This window comes from Lutra lutra, chromosome 16 (assembly GCF_902655055.1).
Source record: "Lutra lutra chromosome 16, mLutLut1.2, whole genome shotgun sequence".
NCBI lineage: Eukaryota > Metazoa > Chordata > Mammalia > Carnivora > Mustelidae > Lutra > Lutra lutra.
Window position 1 is genome coordinate 27,640,037 of NC_062293.1, and position 27,746 is coordinate 27,667,782.

The 27,746-nt window shown below is 39.9% G+C and overlaps 1 pseudogene; it reads right to left on the minus strand.

Moving 5' to 3' along the window:
• LOC125086680 (ragulator complex protein LAMTOR1-like) overlaps positions 1–26,965 on the minus strand; it is a 52,930-nt pseudogene extending 25,965 nt beyond the window's left edge.
• Positions 26,966–27,746: the final 781 nt, after the last annotated feature.

A 27,746-nucleotide genomic window follows, 5' to 3' on the forward strand; every position in this document is an offset into this window, starting at 1 on the left:
GAGTAAGACAGCATGAGCCAGGGGAGGGGGAGAAGCAGACTCCCCTCTTGAGCAGGGAGCCTGACCTGGGATTTAATTTAAGGACCCTGGGATCATGACCTGAGCCGAAGGCAGTTGCCCAACCAACTGAGTCACTTGGGAACCCCTTAAATCTAAATTTTTAGATGTTAACATATACCTTAAATTATTCTTGTGTATTCAATCACTCCCTATAATCTGGATCTTCCCTATCAGCTTCTGAAAACCTTTGAATGGTTCTAAGCACGAAAAAGAAAGGATTTCTATGTAACATGGTAGAGGTACAAATAACTGTCACTGTAAGGGCAATTATATTACAATATATAAATGCATCAAATTAACATGTTATACACCTGGAATTTATATATTATATGTCAAATGTAGTTCAACAAAATAAATATTTAAAAATACCCATGAAGCTTTAAAATTAAATTCATATTCCTTTTCAGTTGCTACCTCATCTCTCTTCTTCTCCAGATTATATTTTATAATAACCCTTCATCCACCTATGATTTAATCCTTAGCCCCACGTAGCCTGATATCTACCCTCATCACTCCATCAGAAACAGCTCTCACTCTGCCACTCATGACCTCCACGCCATTCATCTCCTTTAACCTGTTAATTTCAGGTCTCACCTTACTTGAAATTTCCATACCTTCTGCCTGTGTTAGATGCTGTCTTCTTAAAACACTTATTTCCTTGGGGCGCCTGGGTGGCTCAGTGGGTTAAGCATCTGCTTTCGGCTCAGGTCATGATCTCCAGAGTCCTGGGATCGAGCCCTGCATTGGGCTCTCTGCTCAGCAGGGAGCCTGCTTCTCCCTCTCCTCTGCTCCCCTTGCTTGGGCTCCTCTCTCTCTGTCAAGTAAATAAATAAAATCCTAAAAAACATATAAACAAACAAATGGAAGCACTTATTTCCTTGACTTCCATGATGTTATGCTGCTCTGTTTGATTATTCTGCTTCTCTAGCTGTGTATCCATCTTCTTTGCAGATTCGTCCTCATCTGTGCAACAATAACATGACAGATTCCTTAAGCTTTTCTCCTACGCCCTCTCCTCTTTTACTCAGTGCTGTCCTTGTAGATGGTGTTTCCCACCCTCAGATTTTCTTTCCTACTATATTCAAGTTAGACATTGGCTTTGAGCTGTCAATAGTCTACTTTGACTGATTCTCTAGGATGTGTCAGGGGTCCATCAAAATGAACATGTCCCAAACTGAACCAGTTATTTTCCCCACCTGCCCTCTGAGTTCCCTAATGAATCATCTTCCTGGGTCCTCTCTCAGGGAATGGGGAGTCCTTCATGGGGGAATGCTCCCACACATTCACGAGTCATCTTTGGATCCTCTCTGACTTCTAGTCTATAGCCCTTGATTATACTTTCTCAGTACACTGTTATTAATACAGTGCTTTCTATACTTATGACAATTCTTGGTTATTGGAATTTCTTCCTCCTCCGTCTTCTAGGAGTCAGATGCTTATGCCAACCTGGCCAATTCTCCGGAGGCTCTGAAACAGTGTTTACTTGAATCCTTAACTCTTGATTTTCTTGAGTACTTTTAAAAATCCTAAGTCGCACCAAGCCGTATCCATCACTAAATGTTGATGTTAACCCTTCCAAGTCACCATTTCTGCCACTACAGAATCCAATTTTCTCTCTGACGCTCAGCCTGAACACTGTGCAGACTGTCTCTTGATTCTCCCCTCCTGCTGATGAGCTCGTTCTGGGGGAGAGAGAACGCAGAGACCAGGGCTTGCTTGCTTCTCCTTTGCAGCAGTCTCCTGAAGGTTCACATTTTGCTGGATTGACAAGTACTCAAGTCTGCCTTCTATTTTTCTATTTCTGGAGGTTTCTGAGGGGCATTTAATGATTTTTCAAGCATTTCATTCTTTCCAGTTGATTCTCCCCTGCCTGGTACACATGGTACATGGACCCACACATCTCTGAGGGCAGATCCATCCCAGTCTCTTACCTGAGTGGAAACAGATGCTCACTGCAGAAATAAGCTTCAGAGGGATGCACGTAGAATCATCATCCTTCTGAAGACAGACTCCCCATGGAAACAGGGCCGAGCATGATCAGAGCAGAGCTGAATAAATGAAAACGAAGAGATTAGCAGGGAGGGGGCCACATCTTGAAGGGATACCCATTGAGTGCCAGCAAATCAATGCTGTAAACTTAAAGATGATCTAGTTCAGCCTTTTTGCTTTGCAGATGAGGAAACTGAGTCCTAGAGAGTTGAGATAATTTGCTGCTAGAGCAAAACTAACGATGGCAGTGTAAAAATCTTTTGCTACCCAGACGTCCTTGGATCTGGGCTGGTACTTGCTGGTGGGGTCCTATGACAGACCTGCTTCTCAGGATGCATGTTGCCTGTCCCATCTATAAGCAGTCTGTCTCCCCACACCCATCCTTTCTTGTTCCCTTTCTCTGTGAATTAAATTTGTAAGAAAAAAAAAAAATTCTGAAGCATAACAAGTGTTAGAATTCTTTTGTTCCTTTTTTTTTTTTTTTTTAAGATTTATGAAATTCTTTTAGAGAGTGCATGAGTGGTGAGGGGGAGGCAGAGAGAAAGAGAAGAGTGGATGCGGGGCTTGAGCTCATTACCCATGAAATCATGACCTGAGCCAGAATTACGAGTCAGACGCTTACCTAAGTCACCCAGGCACCCCTTTGTTCCTGTTCTTGGTCCACACACACGAAGAGTCATCCTGGGTATTTTTGACCAACTGTCCTTACACTGATTAAGTTTTTCTACCTCTTGAACCAAATTTCACCTGGTATTGGGCATTTGGTTCTAAGAAGCGAGGCAAGACAGCATTGAATTATCTACAGTGGAAGGTAGTTTCACGTAGCAACAGAGGGTAAATAATTCATTTCTGTGGTCCTCTGACCATGATGATGTTATCATATGTAAGAAATTACCAAACTATGGAATAGAGAATGTGGTAAGAGAAGCTCAGTGTCTAACCCCATGGGATTCGATGCTATTTTCTCACCTTTATCCCTGTATCTGTTTTTACTTAACAATGGACTAGAAGAGCTAAGGAGAATGTCTGAGTACATGTGGAGAATGCTGTCTTTACACAAGTATTTATTAAGGACTTGTGATCTATTAGGCACTTTTATGAATGTCTGACTCTTCCCCTCTAAAAAAGTAATCAAGGTAGAGGTAGACACTTTTCATATTTTGCTTCTATTTCAACAAATGGAAGTGGCTTCCAGGCCCTGCACAGTCGTGAGGGATCATCCTAGCTGCTGAGCCATTCAAGGTAGGTGGACAGTGGGAGCACAGTAAATGGTAGAATTACATTGAATGGCTGAGACGAATAGCTGCTAATTTGAAAAAGTATTCTTAAATCTGTACTAGATTCTAATCCTTATCCATCCTCCCCTATTTTTCCTGATCTAGGGAGATGCCCCTATCTGTTTTTGCCTGCTGTGATTTCCTTCTGACCATATGTGGTGCCATCCATTGGCAAAGCTGTCTCTTGTTGCTCATTTCTGGAGTCTTTGAACAGGGTACTCTTTCTTTTGGACGGGATATCCTCCCCTAATCAGTGGTAGATTTTGCCTCCCCCCCCCCCAACATCTGCCCTATCCTGTAGACCTGTTTTGAGTGAAAATCTTACATTCTTTTCTGTGTAGTAGACCTATCATGGCAAGTCATACATGAGCTAGCATACTCCTTGAGTGGGGACAAAGGGCATGTAATTGCCCTTTGTCCTGATTCACTGGGTTTGACTCTTCTTTGCTCAATCAAGGGTCTGCCTTCTAGGTAGTTGATTGTACCTCCAATTCTGGCTCTTCCCAGGGCGAGCCCTAGGCCCAGCCCCTGTGATAAATTATTATGAAAAGCCTACAACTATAGATAGGAGCTTGCTGTCCATTTCTTATTTTCAAAGCAAGCCATATTGTCATTTTTTTGACCCAATTTCTTCACTGATGCCAAATGCCTAATTATTTGAAAGATCTTTTCATTTATTTATCTTAAAACATCAATAATGGCAATAATCAAAGATTTCTCATGTAGTTAGGCCAAGTGTTATCTATGTGGGTGAAACAAATTTTAATTATGACGTTGATTCTGATCAACTGTAAAATAAAGAGAAGACGTCACAGTGGAGAAGTTGTTTCACTGGCTTTCTGTGAGGCGTTGTAGTCGTCACTTCACTTGCCTCAGGCAATGAGAGTGATAGAGAATCTGAGAGCTGAGACTGACCTTGAGCACCTTGTAAGGAGACCTCCCTCACATCTAGAACGTCCTGGGTGGTGGCCCTAAAAATCCAATGCTAGCAAGTAAAACTGGCAGGTGGATATTCTCGCCAGTACATATGGCTCCAAATTGGCAAAACTATAGAAATGCCAAGAAGAAAAGTGGCCTTTACAAATACTTCTATTGATTTTTGAGAACAGCTTAAAATTTAGATTTTCAGATAGGAATGATAGTTCCCATGGCAGTTATTATATAGAACTCCAGAAGAATCCTGTAGGACAGTTACAGCTACATAATCTGCTATATGTCCGACACTGCATTTTTTATAACCCTCACAACAACACAAGAAGTATTAACAACTTCATTTTATAAATGAGAAAGTGAATGAATTAGTAGGGAGGAGAACCATATCTAGGATTACGCAAGTAATATGCAGAAGAGCATTAGATTTGAATCCAGAAATGCCTGACTCTGGGTCTCTGAGTCTCTGATATTTTCACAACACCTTGAAGTTTCTTTATTCTAGCCAAACAGTGACTTTTTTAGAGGTTGCTTCTGATTTCAACTCAGGGAATGACTTTTATCAGCTAGGCATTACATAATATAGGCAAGATTTTGTTTCAGAATAGGCTTTTATGTGGTGATTTGGGGGGAAAATACTTCCCTTGAGCTGGGGTGCAAGCGTGGCACAGTCACTAATAAGAATGAGGATGTAAAACTGATGTAATTTTTGAAAATAGGGAAGCAGGTGACGGTGTATCAGTTTAAAAGACACTTTCTTGTGGATGGTAGAGAAAGGGATACAGGGACAAAGAGGTGGCAAAGGTTTCTCATAAGCTGCCACCAGCTTCTGCTGTAGCAGTTTTGCTGTATTCAGAGGGAATGAAGAGGAGTTGTTTTTGTTTTTGTTTTTTTAAAGATTTTATTTATTTGACAGAGATCACAAGCAGGCAGAGAGAGAGGAGAAAGCAGGCTCGATGCGGGGTTCAATCCCAGGACCCTGGGATCATGACCCGAGCTGAAGGCAGAGGCTTTAACCCACTGAGCCACCCAGGTGCCCCGTAATGAAGAGGTTTTTTGACTAAACCACTGTCCATGTGGGTGAAGGAGGAGGTGGTTCGTTTTGAGCCATCCTAGTTGCATGGTGTCTAAGATCTATTCACAGATCCTTCTGGTCAGTGACTGAATTCGCTTCTGTTGCACCCCAGCCAAGGGAAATTTTAATGTCTGTAATGGGTTGAACAGTGGCTCCAAAAAGCCATGTCCACATTCTAATGCCTGGTACTGTGAACGCAACCTTATTTGGAAATTGGGTTTTTGCAGATGTGATTGAAGGTCTTGAGATCATCCTGGATTAATCAGATGGGGCCTAAATTCAATGAAATGTGGCCTTATAAGGGAGAGGGAGATAAAGGGAGAAGGCCTTGTGAATACAGAGCCCCAGTGACTATAGTCACCAGGAGCTAGAAGAGCCAAGGAAGTGTGCTCCACTAGAACCTTTGGAAGGAAGCCTACCAGCACCTTGACTGCAGATTTCTGGCCACCACACTGAGAGAGAATAAATTTGTGGCTTTTTAAGATTTTGTTGATTTGAGAGAGAGCCCACAGGGAGGAGCAGAGGGAGAGGGACAAGCAGACTCCGTGCTGAGTATGGAACCTGACACGGGGCTTGATCCCAGGACCCTGAGATCTGACCTGAACGGAAACCAAGAGTTGTATGTTTAACTGATGGAGCCACCCAGGCGCCCAAAATTTGTGCTGTTTTTAAGTCACTCAGTCTGTGGTAATTTGTACAGCAGCAGCCCTAGGAAAGTAATGCAATGTCTAAATGGGAATCTCTCTTTCTCAAATTAATTAATTAATTAGTTTGTTTGTTTGTTTGTTTGTTTATTTATATTCCTTGCTTCTGCCAAGGGGGTGCTGAGCCTCCTCCCAAACTACATTCATGAGCGTTATGCAAGAACGGAGGTAAATTCATACTTTTACCATTTCTCCTGGAAAATCTCAATTCCAACAATGAATTTGACCAGTGAGGACTTGGACATAGATGGGAAGGGCAAGGCAGGCCGTGGGCTCACTTTCCCGCATGCTTTTGGACTTGGCAGTCAAAGTACGCTGCAGAACGCTATGTCAAAAAACTGATGCTAATATTACTGGGGATGAGAGTAGTACGAACAGAGTGGGCCCATGGTTCATATTTCACAGTTGGGTGGATCTTTTATCATCTGGGAATGACACCTTTGTCAATATGTGCCCCTCTTTTTTTTTTGGCTACTGGTTTTTAGTCAGAGTTATTAGTTAATATGACAAGACTTTGTATGTTGTGGCGTCAAAGAGAAATAGTATCTACTGTAATAGCCAGTCCTATTCTTAGCAAGCATTGCGGCTGTCCAGGCAAAGTGATTTCCTGCTGAGAAAATTCAGGCACAGAACCATAAAATACTGTCTGTTCTTTCTCTCCCACATGACGTCTTCACACACGTTCCTAAGCAAACCACTCTCCAAACATGTTTGCCTCAGTGCCCACAACTCTTAATGATGGTGAATGGGTTTTTTTGTTTTGTTTTCTTTTTGTTTTTAATAGCTGGAGGCTTTGAATCAGAGGAATTTTGGCAGAGGACTAGGGAAGGTGGGGTTTAACCCAAGCTTGAGGCAAATACCAGGTTCTGGAATGGAGATGGCTATGAGCCGTGCACACATGTAAGTACATAAAATCAGGAAACTCCCCCCAGCCTTCTTGCTTGTCAGTCTCTTACATAATAGCATACCCCTCAGCTTTTCCATTGAGATGTTTTCCTGCTGTCATTCTCAGGTTCAACAAATACCTGTTAAATATCTGTAGCTTCCTAGACCATGTGAGGTGATTCATATATTTTATCTTATTAAATCCTTGAAAATAACAATGCAAGGGCAGGCATTATTATCCTTAGGAGCAGAAACTAAGGGTTAGAAAAATTAAATTATGTGTTCCAAATGATCGCCTAACTACATCTCAGAGCTAGGGATTTCAGCTCTCATCTTGAGGCCCAGATGTATTTATTTCCCCTTTCTTTTTGTTTAAGAACTTAAATTGGTCAAGCATTTCTTAATGTGACTTAAGAAATGTGCATAGTGCAGGTGTTCTCAATGGGCATTATTTCACAATAATATTTACCATGGCGGTAACTGCAGAGAAAGTTCTTCAGGGTAAGTTGTAATAGAAGATCGCTCTGTATAGGGATATTTAATTTTTTAAGAAACAAAATTGCCCTTCAAGCTGCAAGCATTTAATTTTTAATGTGCTAACTTTCATTAAGTTTAATTAATGCTGCTGAGGTTGGTAAACTTAAAGAACTTCAGATGACACCCCCAGAAGCCCTGAAACATCTTCTTACTTGTTGAACCTATCTTCTGGCTGAATCTCAACTCATGCCTCAACAGAAATTGCTTACTCTTTCGCTCTCTCTGAATCCATGCTATCATTTACCCCTTTGTTATATGAAATCCAATTTGTAGTTGAATCTTGGTCCAATACTTTATCAGCGAGAGAGATGAGCTCTGAGACCATATATGATCTTAAAGAGTGCAACTGAGTTGCACTGAGTTCTGCTGAGTTCTGACTCCTCTAGTTAATAGCCAGGCTGTGTCTTCTTCAGGGTTTGCTCTGGTTTTGTTCATCTTGCTGTTTATATCACAACTGGTGCTTCAGGGGTGAAGGTTCTCCCCGCTACTCACCTATACAGATTAGTTCTAGAGAAAAAAGACCTGGAGACTAGTGTCTAATCCTACAGGTTTCCAGGTTCTGTTTCTAGAATCTTGGAAAAGAGTAGATACCAACAGATGTCCTTGAAAGCTCTAAGAGGAGGTAGAGCATCTTTTACATTTAAGGCATCAGAAACCCTCTGGAAGCTGTTAGAGCAACAGCTGTGGAGCTTTCCAGATTGAAGACGCTAGAGAACTCTGAAGCTTTAACTCCTAAATTCAGTCCAGAATTTAGGACCAGAATTACCTCAAGATTGATTCAGGTCCTTTGGTTAAGTCTGATACTATTTCCAGACTTCATTGTGGCTCTCCTACCCTGGGTGACTTTCCTTTCACCCTTTCTCCAGTGGTTGCATCACAGCTCTGTCTTCCTGCCTGTCTTCTCTGGGGCTGCTGTAATAAAACCCTACAGACTGGGAGGTTTAAATGACAGACACTTACTTCTGGAGGTTGGGAAGCCCAAGATCAAGGTACTGGCTGATTTTGTTGCTGGTGAAAACTTTTCTTCCTAGTTTGCAGAGGAAGTCTTCCTGTATCCTCACGTGGCAGAGAGAGAGAGAGAGAGAGAGAAAGAGAGAAAGATAGAGGGATTAGGTCTCTTGCTTCTCTTCTAATCTGCTAATAAAGGCACTAATCCCATCATGGCTGTTCTACACTCCTGATCTAATTACTTCCCAAAGACCCCACCTCCAAATACCATCACATTAGGGATTAGGACTTCAGCAGAGGAATTTTGAGAGGACAGGAACGTTTAATCTGTGGTACTGCTCATTAACCAAGAGGAGCCATACCTGTTCTCACCTAACACAGCCTCCCACCTGTGCATTGGAGCCCAGCTCTTCACTCTCTTCTCAAGAACTCACCTCTAGAAGTCTCCATTTCTCCTATGTTGTTTCTCTCTACTAGAAAGTGGCATTCCTTTTGGTATAGAATTCTCCCAGTTTAAAAAATCCCAAGTAAAGTAAAACCTTTTTATTTTCACATCCCCTGCCATCTACCACCTCATTTCTGTGTTCCCCTGTGTAGCAAAATCCTTCAAGGGATCCAATATCTCAAATTCCTGTTCTGTTTTCCTTTAAACATTTTTTTTTTTAAAGGGTGGCCTAAAATAGGACACCTTTTGTGGGTTTTTTGTGGGGGGGGTGGGCAGGTTTAAGACTTGATTTTTTTGAGTGAGAGAGAGAGGGGGAGCACAAGTTGGGGGGTGGAGGGAGAAGCAGAACTTCCCACTGAACAGAAAGCCCCACTTGGGACTTAATCCCAGGACCCTGGGATCATGGCCTGAGGCAAAGGCAGACACTTAACCGACTGAGCCACCCACGTGCCCCTCCTAAACACTCTTCTATCAGGCTTTTATTTCCAGTGCTAGTTCAGAACTGCTTTCCCAAGCTACCAGTTTTCTGAATCCATTTGGCTAGTTCCAGTCCTCATCTTACATGTCTTATGAGCAGAAGTCATCATGGAGGACCACTTCTCCTTCCTTACTGTACTGTTCTCACTTGGCTTCCAGATGCCATACTCTTCTGTTTCTTCCCTGCATCACTCATGATTGCTCCTTCTTAGTTCCTTTTGTAGTTCTTCCTCTGTACCCACTCTCCCTCCCTGACTTCCAAATTTATCTCCAGCCAAGGCCTCTCTCTTGAACTCTATACCCATATATTCAAGGATCTCCTTAGATATATCTAATATAACATGTCAAAACTGAGTTCTGGGGTATCTCCCCCCTCATACACAGACCTGTTCCACCTAATGTTTTTTCCTATTTCAGTTGATGGCCAGTCCATCACTTAGTTATCTCATTCAAAAATCCTTACTCTTTAAAAGAGCACAAGCAGTGGGGAGGGACAGTGGAAGAAGCAGACTCCTCACTGAGCAGGGAGCCCGATGTGGGGCTCCATCCCAGGATTCTTGGATCATGACCTGAGTCGAAGGCAGATGCATAACGGACCCACCTAGGCGCCCCTAGTTCAAAATCTTTAAATTGACTGCTTTGTTTGTTACATATACCACATCCAATTCACCAGGAAGTCCTATGGAGCCTACCTTCAGGGGATACTCAGAACTCAGTTCTAATGTTCTGCCCTGCAGTAGTCCAGATTCAAGACGCCATCATTTTAATCCTGGGTTATTTCAGCAGTTCCCTAAATGGTTTCCCTGCTTCAGCCCTTCCTTTGTCTTAGTCTCCTTTTCTGTCTTTGCTTAGTCCCTTGTTTCCTCTTAGAAGAAACAGTCTTCAGTCTGACTCAACGGAAAAGCCCAGAGTGATCCTTTTAAAACATAAATCATGTCTACAGTTGTACCCTACCTTATTCTTAGTGAAAAATCAAGGCCCTGGTAGCTTACAGTGGAAGTAATGACTATGTCACAATAAATATTGCGGTTACAAATTAGTCATTTACTTATTATGAAAAGTGAAAGGATAGATATCTCTTGAGAAGTGCTTTAAATCTTTGTAGTGAACTACAAGGCTTAGTATAATGGTACATAAAAGGTGGGAAAACATTAGACATTTTTATTATAGTCAACAAGCAAGTATTAAACACTTGCCATAAATAAAATGACATGTTAGATGAGCTGGGGATTACAAATCCTGGACTAATCCTCTAGGGACTCATACAGATACGTATTCATACTGGTGCATGCCACAAGTGATCCTCTTTCAAGGCATACATGCTTTAGTAGAAGTACGAAGTGCTGATGGGATATAGAGTGGGAATATCAGAATGAGCTGAAGATTTAAACAGAGTTAAAGCATGGGTAGCTCAATTGGTTAAGACTCTGTCTTCTGCTCAGGTCATGATCCCAGAGTCCCATGATCAAGCCCCACACTGGGCAGGGGGGTCCCTGCTCAAGGGGGGGGGAGTCTGTTTCTCCCTCTGCCCCTCACCCTGCTCATGCTCTCTCTCAAATAAATAAATAAGTAAAATCTTAAAGAGTTCTGAAATTTGGGGGAGATTTAGACAGACTGGGGTAGAGGCTGGGAGTTGGTGCTAAACAAAAGCATTGCATAGGGAGGTGAAAATAGGAACCAAGTCACAAAGAACTTCCAAATATGCTACGGTAGCAATCAATGGTCAATATGACTGAAAGGTCATGTGCTTAGCTGAAAGTAGAGTGCTAGGGAGGTTGTATGTAGTGCACAGGTAGAGAAAATTATGTAAAATTTGAAAGAGCTGAGGCCTGTTCACACAGAATCTTACATTTCTCAGCTGAAGATTCTAGTGCTTTTCTTTATTCCAAGGGGAGCCATTAAAATTGTCAAGGGAGTGCCTTACTTGATTCACAACTTTAGTTTAATTAATCCAATTGTAATGTATTAAATAGCCAGTCTGTCCTCACTACTACTGTTCTGGATATTTTGATATTCATAAAGAACATTTAGGCCATTTGACAAAATATAAATTTCAGGGCCTATGTCCCGACATTATCTGGCATAGGACCCAGGTATCTACATTGAACACAAACCTATGAATGATTCTATGGGCCATAGGTGCGCTGACCCATTTTGGTAAAATATTGATTTATAGCATACAAAGCTGTAGAAGACTTTTTTGTGTGTGTTTAAGATTTTATTCATTTATTAGAGAGAGAGCAAGGAGGGGGAGTAGCAGAGGAAGAGGAGAAGCAGGCTCTCTGCTGAGCAGGGAGCCCAATGTGGGGCTCAATCCCAGGACCCGAAGATCCTGACCTGAGCTGAAGGTAGACGCCTAACCAACTGAGCCACCCAGGCTACCCTTTAGAAAACTTTTTAAGCTTGTGCTATTAGAGTTCTATATTTTAATATTTTAGTTTGAGAGTCATCATTTATATTCCTAGTCTGCAAATACATGGGTGTGTGTGTGTGATACTTACAAAAACACTTCCCCTTTGCTCAGACCATCTAAAAATGTAACAGACAGGATGCCTGGGTGGTTCAGTGGGTTAAAGCCTCTGCCTTCGGCTCAGGTCATGATCCCAGGGTCCTGGGATGGAGTCCCACATCAGGCTCTCTGCTCAGCAGGGAGCCTGCTTCCTCCTCTCTCTCTCTGCCTGCCTCTATGACTACTTGTGATCTCTGTGTATCAAGTAAATAAATAAAAATCTTTAAAAAAAATTTTTTTTTCCTAAAAAAGTTCCACAGAGGCAAGTTTGGTTACTTTCTAAAATATCATATCAGGAAGTACATAATGTCAGGCCATCCAGCAAAAAGATATATAAACATACAGATAAAATAATTTATTCAAATACCTATTCAACATAATGTTCTGATTGTATTCTCTTAGTGGAATATGTTCCCAGGATAAAAATAACTACTAAAAAAATTTGGACATCATTTTGCAAGTTTTCTTCTTAGTGGTTTTGGCTTGGTAATTGCTAGGTTGTTTTGTATTTATCATAGGTCACAGTAGGGCAAAGCAAGTGAGAAAACGTTATTATTTGTAGGAATATATTTTTGAACCCATTTCTTACTATCGGAGAAATGAAATACAAATAAGAATGGTTTTGAGGGCGTCTGGGTGGCTCTGGGTTAAGCCTCTGCCTTCAGCTCACGATCTCGGGGTCCTGGGATTGAGCCCCACATCGGGCTTTCTGCTCAGCAGGGAGCTGCTTCCTCCTCTCTCTCTCTGCCTGCCTCTCTGCATACTTGTGATCTTTATATGTCAAATAAATAAATAAAATCTTTTAAAATAATGGTTTTGAATTTGGATTAGAAGTATTAGTAGAGACTGCAGAGGCTGGGTGCTCAGTCAGTTAAGTGTCTGCCTTCAGCTCAGGGTCTGGGATCCATCCCTGTGTCAAGCTTCCTGGTCAGCAGAGAGTCTTCTCCCTCTGCTCCTCCCCACCCCACCCCATTTATGCTCTCTGTCTCACTCAAAGAAATAAATAAATAAGTAGGAAGGACTGACATTGCAAAACCAAGGAGCACACCTGTTTCTTAGTTATTGGTTTCTAAATATCATTTCTCAATTTTAGTATCAGAATTCCTTGGAGAAATTGCTAATTTCAGGAGAAGGACAGATTGAGCCTAGAATAAAAGCCATCATTTTATGCCAAAGCAAGAAAGGGCTCACATGTTAATGAAGTCAATGTCAAAAGAACATGTGCTCACTGAAGTTGGTGTGAAGGGGTTTTAGCTGGTCTAATTTGGGGTAATTAAAGTCTCAAATTAATCATGATGGCAACAGATCATAAAATAATGAACAGAAATAGATGTATACATTTATAGTAATGTCCTCCCCCCACCACCTAAAGAGGATAAAGAACGACAGATAGGTTTTACTTTTTTTTTTTTTAAATAGAAGGATGCCAGTTGTGATGGATTAGAGATTATTTACTTTCTTCATTTAGAGGTAAGATATTGAATATGGGCTGGCTGCATGTGGTAGAAGGGGATATAGTGACAATTCTGGGTCTAAACTTTAGGAAGGTAAGGAAAGCATCTGTTTCCTTATTCTTAGAAGATTGGATCTGGCATGATCATGCTCCCTCTCAGAACCCAGTAACCATGCAGTGAAAATCCAAACCTGCAATGCTAAATTTTGGGATACTGATCCATAGCCTCAGCAGAGTTCCCAGACAACAGCTAACTTTAACTTCCAGCCATGTCAGTCAGCCATCTTGGAAGTCCTAGTTAAGTCCAGCTCCATGACTATACTTCATATCATGTGAAGCTAAAGAACCCCACCAGTTGATCCCTGTCAATGCACAAAATCATAACAGACAGTAAAGTAGTTGCTTTAAGCCATTCCATTTTGGTATGGTTTGTAATATAGCAATAGATAACCAAAACCTGGCTAATACATGTAGAAGGAACGATATCACTGAAAAATCAACACTTCGTATACCCCAGTGTAATAATGGACTCAGGCAAGGATACTCAATGGATGCTAAAACTTTAGGGGAAAATAAGCATAATAGTAATATGTATTCTCATCTATTTATTAATTAGCATTTATTCAATTGTTCTTTTAAGTCTCAGGAGATTTGGGGCCTGGTTTACTCACTATTATTTTCACCCAGCTTGGAATACAATATATTCTCAATAAATGCTTATTAAATGAAAAATAAATGAATAAAAACTTAAGGAAAGGATACTTAAACTATAGTTAAATATACTTAAACTATAAAAGACTCCTTTCTCTGTTTGATCACTGTCCCCAAGGATATTCAATTATCTCAAGAAGAGGGAAGCCTTCTATCCCCAGAGGAGAACAGAATCTTAAAACTATATCTGTCCAGGACTGGAAGAGATTATGCTGAGTGAAATAAGTCAAGCAGAGAGAGTCAATTATCATATGGTTTCACTTATTTGTGTTGCATAACAAATAGCATGGAGGACAAGGGGAGATGGAGAGGAGAAGGGAGTTGAGGGAAATTGGAAGGGGAGGTGAACCATGAGAGACTATGGACTCTGAAAAACGATCTGAGAATTTTGAAGGGGTGGGGGGTGGGAGGTTGGGGGCACCAGGTGATGGGTATTGTAGAGGGCACGGATTGCATGGAGCACTGGGTGTGGTGCAAAAATAATGAATATTGTTATGCTGAAAAAATAAAAAAATTTAAAAAAAAATTTAAAAAAAAAAAACTATATCTGTCCAGATCCTTTTCTCAACAATAAAAGACACATTGCAAACCAGCTGTGTACTTCAGACAATTCATGGGTCCTGGTGTCAAGTGAATAACACTGAACTCTGAGTTGGAGCCTTATATTTAGACAAAGTTTCATCCCTTCTCTCCCCTATGATCAATAACTAAGTCTTTGATCATGAACTTCATATTTCTTTATTTCTGATGTGGAACAAATACGAGATTAAAATGGGAGAATATGTTAGCACAAGGAGAGATATGCATTTAAACATCTTTTGAACATTATGTATTGTTGACTAGATGAAAGAAAGAGGGAAGCTGAGACGGAGATAAGGTAAACAGCTAATACTTTGATATTAAGGTAATAGGAGAAATAATCACATATTTCAAAAATGTACTGAGTGAAAATAAAATATGGGGAAATTCAGAGGGATCCAGACATGGAAATAGGCTCTGTCATGTCCCAGATAGGTGATTGATAATAAAGAATAGGTGAGAAAATCACTAGTTCTTAAATACCATCTTATTCATGATCTTTGTTAGAATGCTAGGCATTACATGATTTTCAGCAGTAAAGGTTGGGTAGTAGTTTGTAATAAAGGATGTTTCCAAATATGATGTTGCCACAAGTGGGTTCAATTCATTAATAATGGATAGTTAATGTATGTGTAATCCCTGTCTTTTAGAGGACAATGGGAAACAACAGTGACAATATTAAAAATATTTTTCAAGATTTGAGAGAGAATGCAAGTGAGGGGGAGTGTAGAAGGAGAGGGGCAGCATCTCAAGCATACTCCCTGCTGAGCAAGGAGCCCAACAGAAGTTTCAATCTCAGGACCCGAGCTGAAATCAAGAGTCAGATATTTAATTGAGACCCAGGAGCCCCAAAAATATTTTAAAAAGATAGGAAGATGGCCACACCTGAAAAGTGGTGGGATAGAATATATATGCAGTGATTGAGCCATATATGGTGACAGGAGTGGCAGAGGCAGAAGTCCTGACTGGCTAGCTATCACAGGTCCTTTCTACTGTCACTGATACAGGTCCAGTTGGCAAAGCCTACTGACTAGCTGAATTTCTCTATTATCCAGTCCACTTCTTGCTTGTTATGTTTGACTAATTATGGAGTAGTAAATACCCAAATCAAACTTTAATGGTTAATTGGTGGGTTAACGAGCCCACAGAAACACTTTAATTAATTCCCCTTGTTGTGCTGACAAGAGAGACAGGGCTGAATCTAAGCATTTGCATTGGAGTTGTTCGAAATCTTGATAAAAGCATAAAGAAGACACCTCAGAAGAACTACAATCTCACTCTATTCGAGGTTGGAATTTTCTTAAGATGATCAACGTTGAATAGTTGTCAAGATGTAGATTTCATATAAGCAAGACGTGATTCATTTTGTCCACAACCTGACTTCTCTTCATAGGTACTCTGGTGTAATCATCCATTCTGTCAATCTCCCAATCACCTAGACTTGTTAGTACATCGTCTTTTACTCTTCCCTTTACAAGGCAGGAATGAAAGGCAAGGCTGTTAACAGTTACTTACTGAGAACTGAGTATTGTAGATTTTACTATATAATTAATGACTAATTTTATCCTGACAAAAATCCTATGAGGTAAGTATTATTAGTCCATTAAATAAATGAGGAAAATAAAAGGGATGAAGATTAAGTGACTTGCCCATGCTTTCTCAATTTTATCAATCAAAATTTAACAGGAAGTAATTTCTATTGAATGTATGTATTTATGCATATATACTTATGCTTACATATACACACATATATGTATCATACACACGGAGAACAGAAAAACATGTTGTGTTTAAGTATACAATAAACAAAATCCAAAGTGTGAGAAACTTTAAAGGTTGAATTGTCTAACTCTTTCAATACATGTTTAATTGGAACAAGATCAGATAGTTCAAAGAATCTACAGAAAATCTGAAAGACTAGACTTGGCAAAAGAAAGCAATTAAGAAGATTCTAAGGTAATAGTACATTGGGCATTCTAACTTGGGAATACTCAGTGCTGTGGCCACAGAATTCTTATTTACTCCTTTCAGAATCTTTTAAAACCTGTTTAATTTTAAATTAAAACACAGGAACAGTGACACAAAACAAAAATATAGCATAAGGAGTTATGATAAGGTGAATACCTCACCACCATTCCTAGAAATCCCACCAGTGTTCCTCCTTCCCTCTATGTCTCAATCCACTCACCCTTCCAAATGTTGTCACTATTTCACTTTATATTAATCATTTCTATGAATTTCATTAGAATTTCACCTAAATGTGCATTTCTAGATAATATAGTTTGGTTTTTCTCATTTTAAAATACGTACATAATGTGGTGAGCACTGGGTGTTATACACAACTAATGAATCATTGAACACTACACCAAAAACTAATGCTGTACTGTATGTTGGCTAATTGAATTTAAATTTAAAAAAAGTTAGTTGAAAAAAAATTATGTGTGAGTTTCTACTTACAGGATCCCTCTTCATCTCTGTTTTCCTTAAGATTTCTCTGTTGAAGAAGTGGGTCCATTTGACCTGTGGGGTTTCTCAGTGTCTGGATTTTGCTGCTTGCATACTTTCAGTATAGTGCAACATGCTGTTGTTATTTAAATTAATCCCCTCTGTACCACATCCTTCTCTCTTTTCTTCCACAATGAAAACTCCTGTTGCTCAAGGGACACAAGGGACAGTGACACTAGAATTATCACATAACTATCATTTACTTACCCAAATTACATGTACACAGTTCACAGTAACAATACTATTGCTATTTTAAATACTGAAAATATTTGAATATTTTTGCATATGTTCTATTCACCGATTTATATTTTTAAAAAATAATTATATTGTATCTGTTTAACAGCCTATAGCTCTTGCTTACTATATTTTTGTCCTTTATTTAATCTTAGCTTGAAGGTAACCATGTTTAATGATTACAATTCGTATTCAACTAAGTCTTTCTTTTTTCTTTTTGGTTGATTGAAGCATGTATTCTAGTGAGTTCCTAAGGAATGGCTCATGGGAGGAAATCTCCAAGTACTTGCATGATGACTACAGTTTACACCTTTACACTTGAAAGTCAGCTTAGCTGGATATAAAATCTTTGGCTCTTATTTTCTCTACTTAATAATTTATTAAAAAAAATTTTTTTATTGTGTTATGTTCCTCACCATAAAATATATTATTAGTTTTTGATGCAGTGTTCCAGGATTCATTGTTTATGTACAACACCCAGTGCTCCATGTAATATGTGCCCTCCTTAATACCCACCACCAGGTAATATCTCTTATTTTAAATAAAATGTTATTACATTTCCTTCAGGTATAGAACATTACTACGTAATTTTATTTCCTTTGTAAGCCATGTCTTGCTTGGATACTTGGGGGGTTTTATTTCTTTTAATGTCTAATAGTTTAACTATTTTATAATTTGGTATTGGTCATTCAGCTATCCTCCGGTATATGGTACAAATTGGGTATGCAGTCAAATCTTTTTTAATGTAATACATTTTTTTTAAAGATTTTATTTATTTATTTGACAGAGAGAGAGAGAGATCACAAGTAGGCAGAGAGGCAGACAGAGAGAGGGGGAAGCAGGCTCCCTGCCGAGCAGAGAGCCCGATGCGGGGCTCGATCCCAGGACCCTGGGATCATGACCTGAGCTGAAAGCAGAGGCTTTAACCCACTGAGCCACCCAGGTGCCCCAATGTAATACATTTTTAAAATTATAATTTTTGTATCTATTCTCTTATTTTGGTTTACTTTTTCAGAGTCTCCTATCATCTGTAAGTTGTATTTTTGTGTGTGCACATATCTCCTATATATGATACTTTTTGAAATATTTTTATCTATTTCTTTATTTTTCAAAAATTTTCTTTCATTTTGTTTACGTTCTTTATAATTTAGTCTTTGAATTTGTTCTCTGCTGCTTCTGTTCTAGTTCTAGTCATCTATGTTCTAGTGTTCTAGTCATCTGAAGACATGACTGAAGGCTAAAAGATTTACTTTCAAGGTAAGTAACACTTACAGCTGGAGAGTTGGTACTGGCTATTGGTAGGAGGTCTCATCTCCTCTCCTTGTTGGTCTTTTCATAGCGCTGAATGAACTCACTGTATGGAAGATGGCTTCTCCCAGATCAAGAGATCCAAGAAGGCAAATGGAACCTTCCTGTGACCTAGCTTCAAAGGTCACATACCATCACTCACATGATACTCCACTGATCAGTCCTGTGTCAATACAAAAAAATATAAAAAGGTTTAAATATTAGGAGACAAGAGTCAATAGAGGTTGGCTATCATATCTTAATGTCTAGAGTAATTTTTAAAATTTTGGAAATACTTCTTGAGTTCTGTTATCTGCTTTATGAGCTTTTCTAATTCTGATTTATGTTGTTTCTAATGTCTTGTATCTATATCTAAATATCTGTTAGTACTTTTTCAATAGAGATATTTACTGTCTTGATATATTTGACCAAGACTTTCTGAGGTGTTTTCATTATCTGTAAAAATGGTATTTGGTTTGTTATTCTCTTTTCTTTTATGACCATTTTAAAGTAAAATTTGATTTTGGTACTTCTCTGTTGTTCCTTTGGTATGAAATTAGTTTTCCTGAACTTTTAGAAGATGTGGTTCTGGGTAGCTATTATAACTTCACAGAAATTTCTCTGTTTTCCTGGAGTATTCAAAGACATGATGGCTTGCTTTCTAAGATAGTGGCTTTGTTCTCCTCCCCAACTTTTATCTGGACCTCTCTTTGTTACGTTTCTGCTCAATTTTGATTCAGCTTCAGCAGTTTCTTCAAAGTGCAAGGCTCTTACCTGAAAGGGAGTCCTAATGGGTTAGTTCTTAATGTTCAGAGAATGTAGACTATTCTGGTTCCTTTAGTATTTGCTGTATAATCTTTGTATTAATCTGCTATTAGACTGGACAAAACCCTTCCAGCTGCTGCTCTTAAATTGGACCTCTGTGCTTTCTAGTGAATACTTGTTACTCATTTTGAGATTCTACTGTTCTTAGGTCCATTAGATGCCTTGTTACTTCCCTCTGCTTTCTCATCTGCAGAGATGATCACTGTGCAGATCAAATGGTTATTGCTAGTTTGTCTTTACCCGTTGTAGTTTGGAGTTTAGGGTGTGTCTCATCACTTTTTTTTTTTTTTTTTAATTTGAGATATAGCTTGAGAGAGCAGAGGTGGGGGATAGAGGGAGAAGCAGACTCCCACTGAGCAGAGAGCCTGATGTAGGACTCTGGGATCATGACCAAAGCCGAAGGCAGATGCTTAAATTACTGAGCCACCCAGGTGCCCACCTATTTTTTTTTTTTTAATAGATTCCCTGTAGGATTTTAGTTTTGTTATCCAGTTGCCCCTTCTGCTTCTATGTTGATCTTCGGAGAGACTGAAAATTAGGCTGCCACTGTCTACCATATTCACAACCCCTCAATAGCTGCATTCTTTTTTTTTTTTTAAAGATTTTATTTATTTATTTGACAGAGGCCACAAGTAGGCAGAGAGGCAGGCAGAGAGAGAGGGGAAAGCAGGTTCCCTGCTGAGCAGAGAGCCCGATGTGGGGCTCGATCCCAGGACCCTGGGATCATGACCCGAGCCGAAGGCAGAGGCTTAACCCACTGAGCCACCCAGGCGCCCCAATAGCTGCATTCTTAATGCAAATGCTGCTACCAGTAATACTTCCTCAAGCGCCCCTGAATATTTGTGTCACTTTCTCAGGGTTTGTAATCCTGTCCAGAGCCTCTAATTACCTGGCCTATAGGATATGTTCACGTTCCAGCTACAAATGGGCACGGAGATGAAATATCTGGCCCTAAGTGTTCAGACTGTACCAAACACCCTAAGGCATGCATGTGTCACACACACACACCTCACTTTTCAATATTAAAGAATAGATGACTCTGATTATCATTTGTTAGTGTCTTAGTCTATTTAGGCTCCTATGAAAAATACCAGAGACTAGGTGGCTTATCAAGAAACTTATTTCTCACAGTTCTAGAAGCTGGTAAGTCCAAGATAAGGGCACTGGCAGATTTTGTGTCTGGTGAAAACCCATTTCCAGGTTCATAAATGGCTATCTTCTCACTGTCATTACAACACAGAAAGAATGAGAAAGCTCTCTGGGTTTTCTTTTTTTATTTTTATTTTATTTTATTTATTTATTTGACAGAGAGAGATCACAAGTAGGCAGAGAGGCAGACAGAGAGAGAGAGAGGAGAAAGCAGGCTCCCTGCCAAGCAGAGAGCCCGATGCGGGACTCGATCCCAGGACCCTGAGATCATAACCTGAGCCGAAGGCAGAGGCTTATTAACCCACTGAGCCACTCAGGCGCCCCTCTCTGGGTTTTCTTTTTAAGGCCACTAGTCACATTCCTGAGAACTCCACCCTCGTGACCAAATCACTTCCCCAAAGCCCTACATGCTAATACTATGACACTGGGAGCTAAGATTTCAACATATAAAGTTTAAGGGTACACATTCAGTTCATAGTAGTTAGTATACTCAGTTTAAGGCCCAGATTATTAGATTCCTGGTCCTCTAGGTCTTTATGTTCCTGAATCAATATTTTAACAGCAATGGACCAAAATTTAAAGTTAGTGCTTAACATCAACATATACTATATAAATAGGAGATGTAAGTGAAATTGGTTTACCATATGAATATATATTCTGACATGCAACTGAATGTGCTTTTTAGCCAAATGCCAGATGGCTAAATGTTAAAAACAATAGTCAGCTGAAACTCACTGTTTCCATCATAGAATGAACTTATAGGATATAGGAACAAATCTTAAGTATTACCACAAATTTAACTGTCTTTGAACTTTTAGTATTAACATTTTAGTGGTCAAATTATGTTGGTTTGGTGTTATAGTGTAAGGACAATTTCTCAGCTGACACCTGCTAGATTGTAATCATTATACTGCACATTTGTGATTCTAAATAGATGTTCACTTTTCAGCTTGGATGCTTTAGGAACATGAATTTTTAGGAAAGATAATTTGCTCTAACACTCTTCTTTATTTCATATTCTTTATAGTCTTTAAGATATATGGATCAAAGATAATTTATAAAGGATCTAGTTGCACATACAATATGGAACTATTCCTCCCTTTGAAACTTGAAGGTAGCAAACTTGACATTCTGCTATTAATTCATACTTGCCAGATGTTAAGAATTCCCAAAAAGGGATTTTTCATGACTCCTGGCCTTAATTCAGTTAAATAATTTAAAATATATATACATGTATAATTTAATTTTTGAAGGCTAATAAATCAAAAATTATGTATTAAGTTAGGATATATTCTAATTTCTATTACTTTTTCTTATAATGTTAATTGTATCTTAAAGACATCTGTTAGCTCAAAATAATAGTTTTCCCTAATATCTAATTCTCTCATTTTTTGTGTTAAATGTCAAATTATTTCTGTTTTTGAACTATCTTAAAGTTTTTAATAATTTTTCATTCATAAAATTAAGAACTTTTACTATCCTTGTTAATTATGGCAACATTTTGCTCCTGTAATACTTTTTTCTCCTTGAAATGTGACAAAATGTTAACATGTAAAACACACCAGATCATTATTATGAGATAACATATATTTGATAGTGAATATTTAAACATTAGAATTATATCCAGAATATTAACAGACGAAGTAATTTGTGTCAATGATCTTGCCATCTAAAAAATACTGATAAATGAGACAAAATATATTTTAAAAATATGCCTTGGAGACATGAGAAAATCAAAAAGGTAGTGAGACGTTAGGCTCCTAGAGAGAAACCCAAAGAGGTGAGACTTAAACTTAGGGACACTTTCCCCTAGTGGACAATTACTGACTTTAAAAAGAATATAAGAAGTTGAACACTATTTTAGATCACCTCTCAGGCTATGAGTACAAAAAGCAGAGTTCTGGACCCACCAAACTTGGCAGGAAGGTGTAATAAACCTCTCATATTTAGGCTTACACTATAAATGGCTACAATTTGTAGTAAGTGTGAACAGATAAAGTAGATTAGTTCTCATAGTAACTAAAGGCCAGTTTTGAATTATCTAAAACACTGAAATTAGATTAAGCTGATCCTTGATTGCTTATTATGCCTTTGGCCACTTATGGGAATCAAATGTAATCTTCTCTGGAGGAAGGTAATATATCGTAGGTCTCAAATTATTTTTATAGTTTTTCAAATAAAATTTCTGGCATTCAGTTAAAAAGTCACATGAAGAGTGTTGGAGGTAAAACTGTGTCCCACCAAAAATATGTTGAAATCCTTACCCCTGGTGCCTATGAATGTGACCTGATTTGGAAATAGAGTCTTTGCAGGTATAATTAATTAAGGTTGGGTTATACTCCGTTTGGTGGTCCCTAATCCAGTATTACTTGTGTCATTATAGAAAGAGACACATAACACAGAGAATGCCACATGACAGTTGAAGCAGAAATCTAATGCATCTGTAAGCCAAGAAATGCCAAGTTTTATTGGCAACTCCAGAAGCTAAAGAAAACAAACACATGGAACACATTCTCTGCAGAGAGAACATGGCCTTGCCAATACTATAATTTTGGACTTCTAGTCTCCAGAACCATGACAGAATAAATTTCGTTGTTTTAAGCCATCTAGTTTGCTACCTTTTGTTACAGCACACTCAGGAAACTAATACAATGATACAGGGAAATATGAACCAAAGAATAGAAAAAAAAAAATAGGCAATAGAAACAAACCCATAAGGAATTTACATGTATTTCTGATGAAGATGCCATTTGTGAGTTTAATTTTGAATTTGTAGCTCTTCCTCATAAACCAATGCAAGTTAAAATGTAAAAGGAGAACTCAAAATTAAGATAAATGTCTCCATTGACTGAAGAGCACATGGAAATAAAGCTGTGATCAGAAGTGAAACTGTAGATTTGTTGACATCAAAGTGTAAAAGCAGAGAAAGGAAGCTGAGGCTGTGAGTTTGACTCCCAGTGAACAAATTTTTAAAAAATGAATCTCCACAAAGTTGAAGGACTGAACCAGGCCAAGTACGAGAAGCGGGCGAGACTAGAAGTTCACTGCCAACGCTGCCTGCAGCTGAGCTTATATGAAGCTCTCTGCCAGGAAAGGCCGAGAACACAGAGCTTCTAAACAGACCCTCACATAAGTTGCTTCTTACTTAATTTCTGCACAGTGAGTTTCATGGATTGGTGGACCTAAACACACAATCACCAGACCTGGAGAGGTAAACCCAGACACAGCAGAAGAGAGAGAGAGAGGGAACTTCAAATTCATGAAGAATACGGAGATGGCCTGCCATCCACCCAAATTCACATTTCCTTCTATGGCACCTGGGTGGCTCAGTCAGTGAAGTGTCTGCCTTTGGCCCAGGTCGCGATCCCAGAGTCCTGGGATTGAGCCCTAGGGCCCTCTCCCGCTGCTCATGCTCTCTCTCAGATAAATAAATAAAATCTTCTTTAAAAATTTACATATCCTGGGGTGCCTGGGTGGCTCAGTGGGTTAAAGCCTCTGCCTTCGGCTCAGGTCGTGATTCCAGAGTCCTGGGATCGAGCCCCACATCGGGCTCTCTGCTCAGCAAGGAGCCTGCTTCCTCCTTTCTCTCTCTCTGCCTGCCTCTCTGCCTACTTGTGATCTCTGTCTGTCAAATAAATAAATGAAATCTTTAAAAAAAAAAAAAATTTACATATCCTTCTTAGGATGAAACAGATGGCTAATTTCTTTGCAATAGAAATATATATGCTACTTCCAGCCTCAGCATACAAAAAAGTCTTATGAATTCTTTATACTTTTGTCCCCTTCAGGTGGAGGGATGTTGATGCCCAGGACAACTTTGGAAGCTACACATTGAAAAGCTGGTTGTTTAGGAATTCTGAGGCATGATTTTTAAGATGGCTTCCAAGATTTACTCTACTCCCTGGTGTATTTATCAAACACTAATATCGGAGCTGCCATGAGGGATTTTGCGAAAGTAATTAAGGCCCAAATTAGTTGACTTTAGGACAGGGAAATGATCTTTGGTTGGTCACACTTAATCAGGTAATACCTTAAAAGGGTATCACAGGTGTTCTTCCTGGAGATTTGAAATTTAGGAAGGACTTGACCTGAGGGGTATCGTGGCTTTGAAATGGGGGAGGCAGGAAAGGAAGGAGGGTGGCCTTTATGATCTGATCATGATCCTGGCTGAAAGTTAGCCAGGAAATTGGGATCTTAATTACTCAGCATGAATGTGACTTAAGCCATCAACTTGAACGAGCTTGACAGCAAAAGCCCTAGAGCCTCCAGAGAAGAATGCAGCCTGGCCAGTATCTTGAATTTTCCATTGGAAAATCCTGAGCAGAGAACCCAGTTATGCTGTGTCTGTACTTCTGATCTATGGAACTGAGCTAATACAAGAGTATGGTTTAAAGCTGCTAAGTTTGTGCTGTTTTGTTATGGAGCAGTAGAAAGCTAATGTAGGGTGTTGGAATAACCTCACAGAAGAGATCCAACCTACACTCATGAACATCTTTCCATGATTGCACTGCAAACCTGAAAAACCTTAAGACTGTGAAACCACCAAGATATTTGGCTTTTTTAAAGCAACCTGCTTTACCCTAGTTCACTGAATAACACAAACAACATGATGGCATTTAAAGTTTACAAACAAGCAAACATTAGTATCCCTTTAGAATTAACATATATCTGCATACAAGTATAAACATGAACGGGAAAGAAATACATTGACCTGTTTTGAGCAGCTCTTGGAGACACTGTTTGCACGGATGACATTCTGGTCATGTTCCAATCCTCTGATAATTAACATTCAAATTCTGGGCCTGATATGTAAGGTTCCTCCCAAACTTTCACTTCTTTTCCCTGTATAGGAGTCAACAACTGTCCTTCCAGTAGTTTCCATTTTATCTCTGTTCTTTACTGCAGTCCAGACATGCTGTCCTACATATGTTCCCACAAAAAAAAAAAAAAAAAAAAAGCAAAAACCCCTAATCAATTGAGTCATTCTTCCTCTATTTGAAACTATAGAAGCCATCTTGCTATGAGGGAACAAGTATGAGGACAAAAACATTGGCTAAAGCTGTTGTTCTCAAACGCTAACATGAATAAGAAAAAGAACTAGGAAGATGTGGTTCTGATTCCATAAGCTAACACGATGCCCGTAAGTTTATTTTTCTAACGAGTACCTCGTAATGCTAATGTTGCTGACCGACGGACCACATATTGAATAGTGTGGGCTAAATATAGCAGATGAGAATGGGAGAAAGAGCTCTGAAGACCTCGCAGAGCACTTGAATTAATGTCAGCAATAGCCTAAATATGAAATTTTTTTGTTATGTGGAAAAAACTTACCAAAAACTGATAAATCTTTAGCCCACTATTACTGTTTTGCTTTCAGCCAATCCCATTCCAAATGTTACCATTTATCATTATTATCAAAATAGTCAGCACTGGTTATCATCCTAGCCATTATTTATACTACATGCTGGGTGTTATATGAATTCTTTTAGTAAAATTATATTTTGCAATTCTCAAAGCAGCTTTGTGAAGTGAGTATAACTTTATTTATGGTAGAGGAAAATAAGGCATAGAGAGGTTAAGTATTTTTGCCCAAGCTCACAACTAGAAGGTTGCTATGCAGACCAGTATCTCCCCAACTCCCCTGCTCTTAACTTCTATGTTATAAGCCACTTATATCAAGCATACAAAAGATGCTTCATAACAGTTGGTGGGGGAGGGGCAAGATGGCAGACAAGTAGGAGACCCTGTTTCAGCTGTCCCCTAAAGCGAGCTAATTATCTACCAGAACACTCTGAACACCCATGAAGCCAGCCTGAGATGTAGGATTATACACTTCTGGATCTCTATGGGGGCAGAAGACACCAGTGGAGAGGTAGAGCGGAGTGTGAACAATTGGACTGATACTGGAGGACAAACAGAAGAGGGAGGGAGCCACCCAAAGCAACCCATTGGAAAGTAATACCCCAATAGGAAAGTGCCCTGTGATTAGGGACCCGCATTAACTTGGAGTCTGGTTAAAAGCACTCGAAAAGAGCAAAAAGAACTTAAGGGACAACTGGTGGAATTGGACAGCCACAGGTGTGGGCCTAAGACCACGGACCCAGGACAGCCACCAATGGAGACCACCCATGCCAGAGAGAGTGCAGGAAAAGCTCCAGGCCATGGTCCCTGAGGCACCCCACCACACCCCCCACACCCCCCCACACCCCGCCCCTTTCCACAGCTAGCACCAGTGCTGGGCTAGGTGCTCTTCTGCAGGTGTGCATGAGGGAGTTCCATGTATGCCCCGGCTGGCACTCTCTAGAACCACAGCCTTTTGTGCTCTGCACGCACTGCACAACTGGAATCTGAACCGCACTCCCCAGTGTCGCCTGAGAGAGCTCCATGTGGGCGCTAGCCAGTGGTCTCTAGGACCAGCCGAGAGTCTGAACACTCCCAACCTGGGCTTGAAAAACACAGAGCACTATATCTGGTTCGGATCTCTTGGGTGGGCAGGAACCTGCGAAACCCTGAGATCTGGACCCCAGACAGCAGTCCTAGCAAAGGCAGCCACTGGAAGTGAACTCTCTGTACCAATATCGCTCATGGTTTTAGTGGCGCAGGGATGCAGAGACAAGCAAGCGCTTTGGGCGACCCCTGATATGGTGGCTGGGGACATGCACTGACGGTGGGAGGTTGCACGGCTCAGCGGAGTTTGGGGGGGGGGGGGGAGTCTGTGTGTTCTGGACCACCCAGAGGGGAGCAGAGTGAGGGTTCTCTCTGAGACCAAGACGGATGTCTGGGTGCAGTTTGCTTTCCATTAAGCCTGCCAAAGAACAAAAACCTCCAGAGAACAAAAGCCTGAAAAACCCGTTTCCACAGAGCCCAGCCCCTTGATAGGGAGTAGGAGGACTCAACCCAAGCAAGACTGACTAAAAAACAACCCAGCAGTCCCCTCCCCCACAAAGCCAACTGAAAAAACTAGAGGACAACCACCACAGGGTCCCCATAAAACTGTAAAACCCCAATATCAGGGGATAAGAAGATACTAAGCTCCCGGTATTGCCCTGAAACCTTTATATTTCATAGACACAACTTTTATTTTTTGATTCGTTCTCACTATTCTCATTCTTTTTTATTTTTTTAATCTATTTACCATTATAACGAGAGGTTCAATACAACAAATTC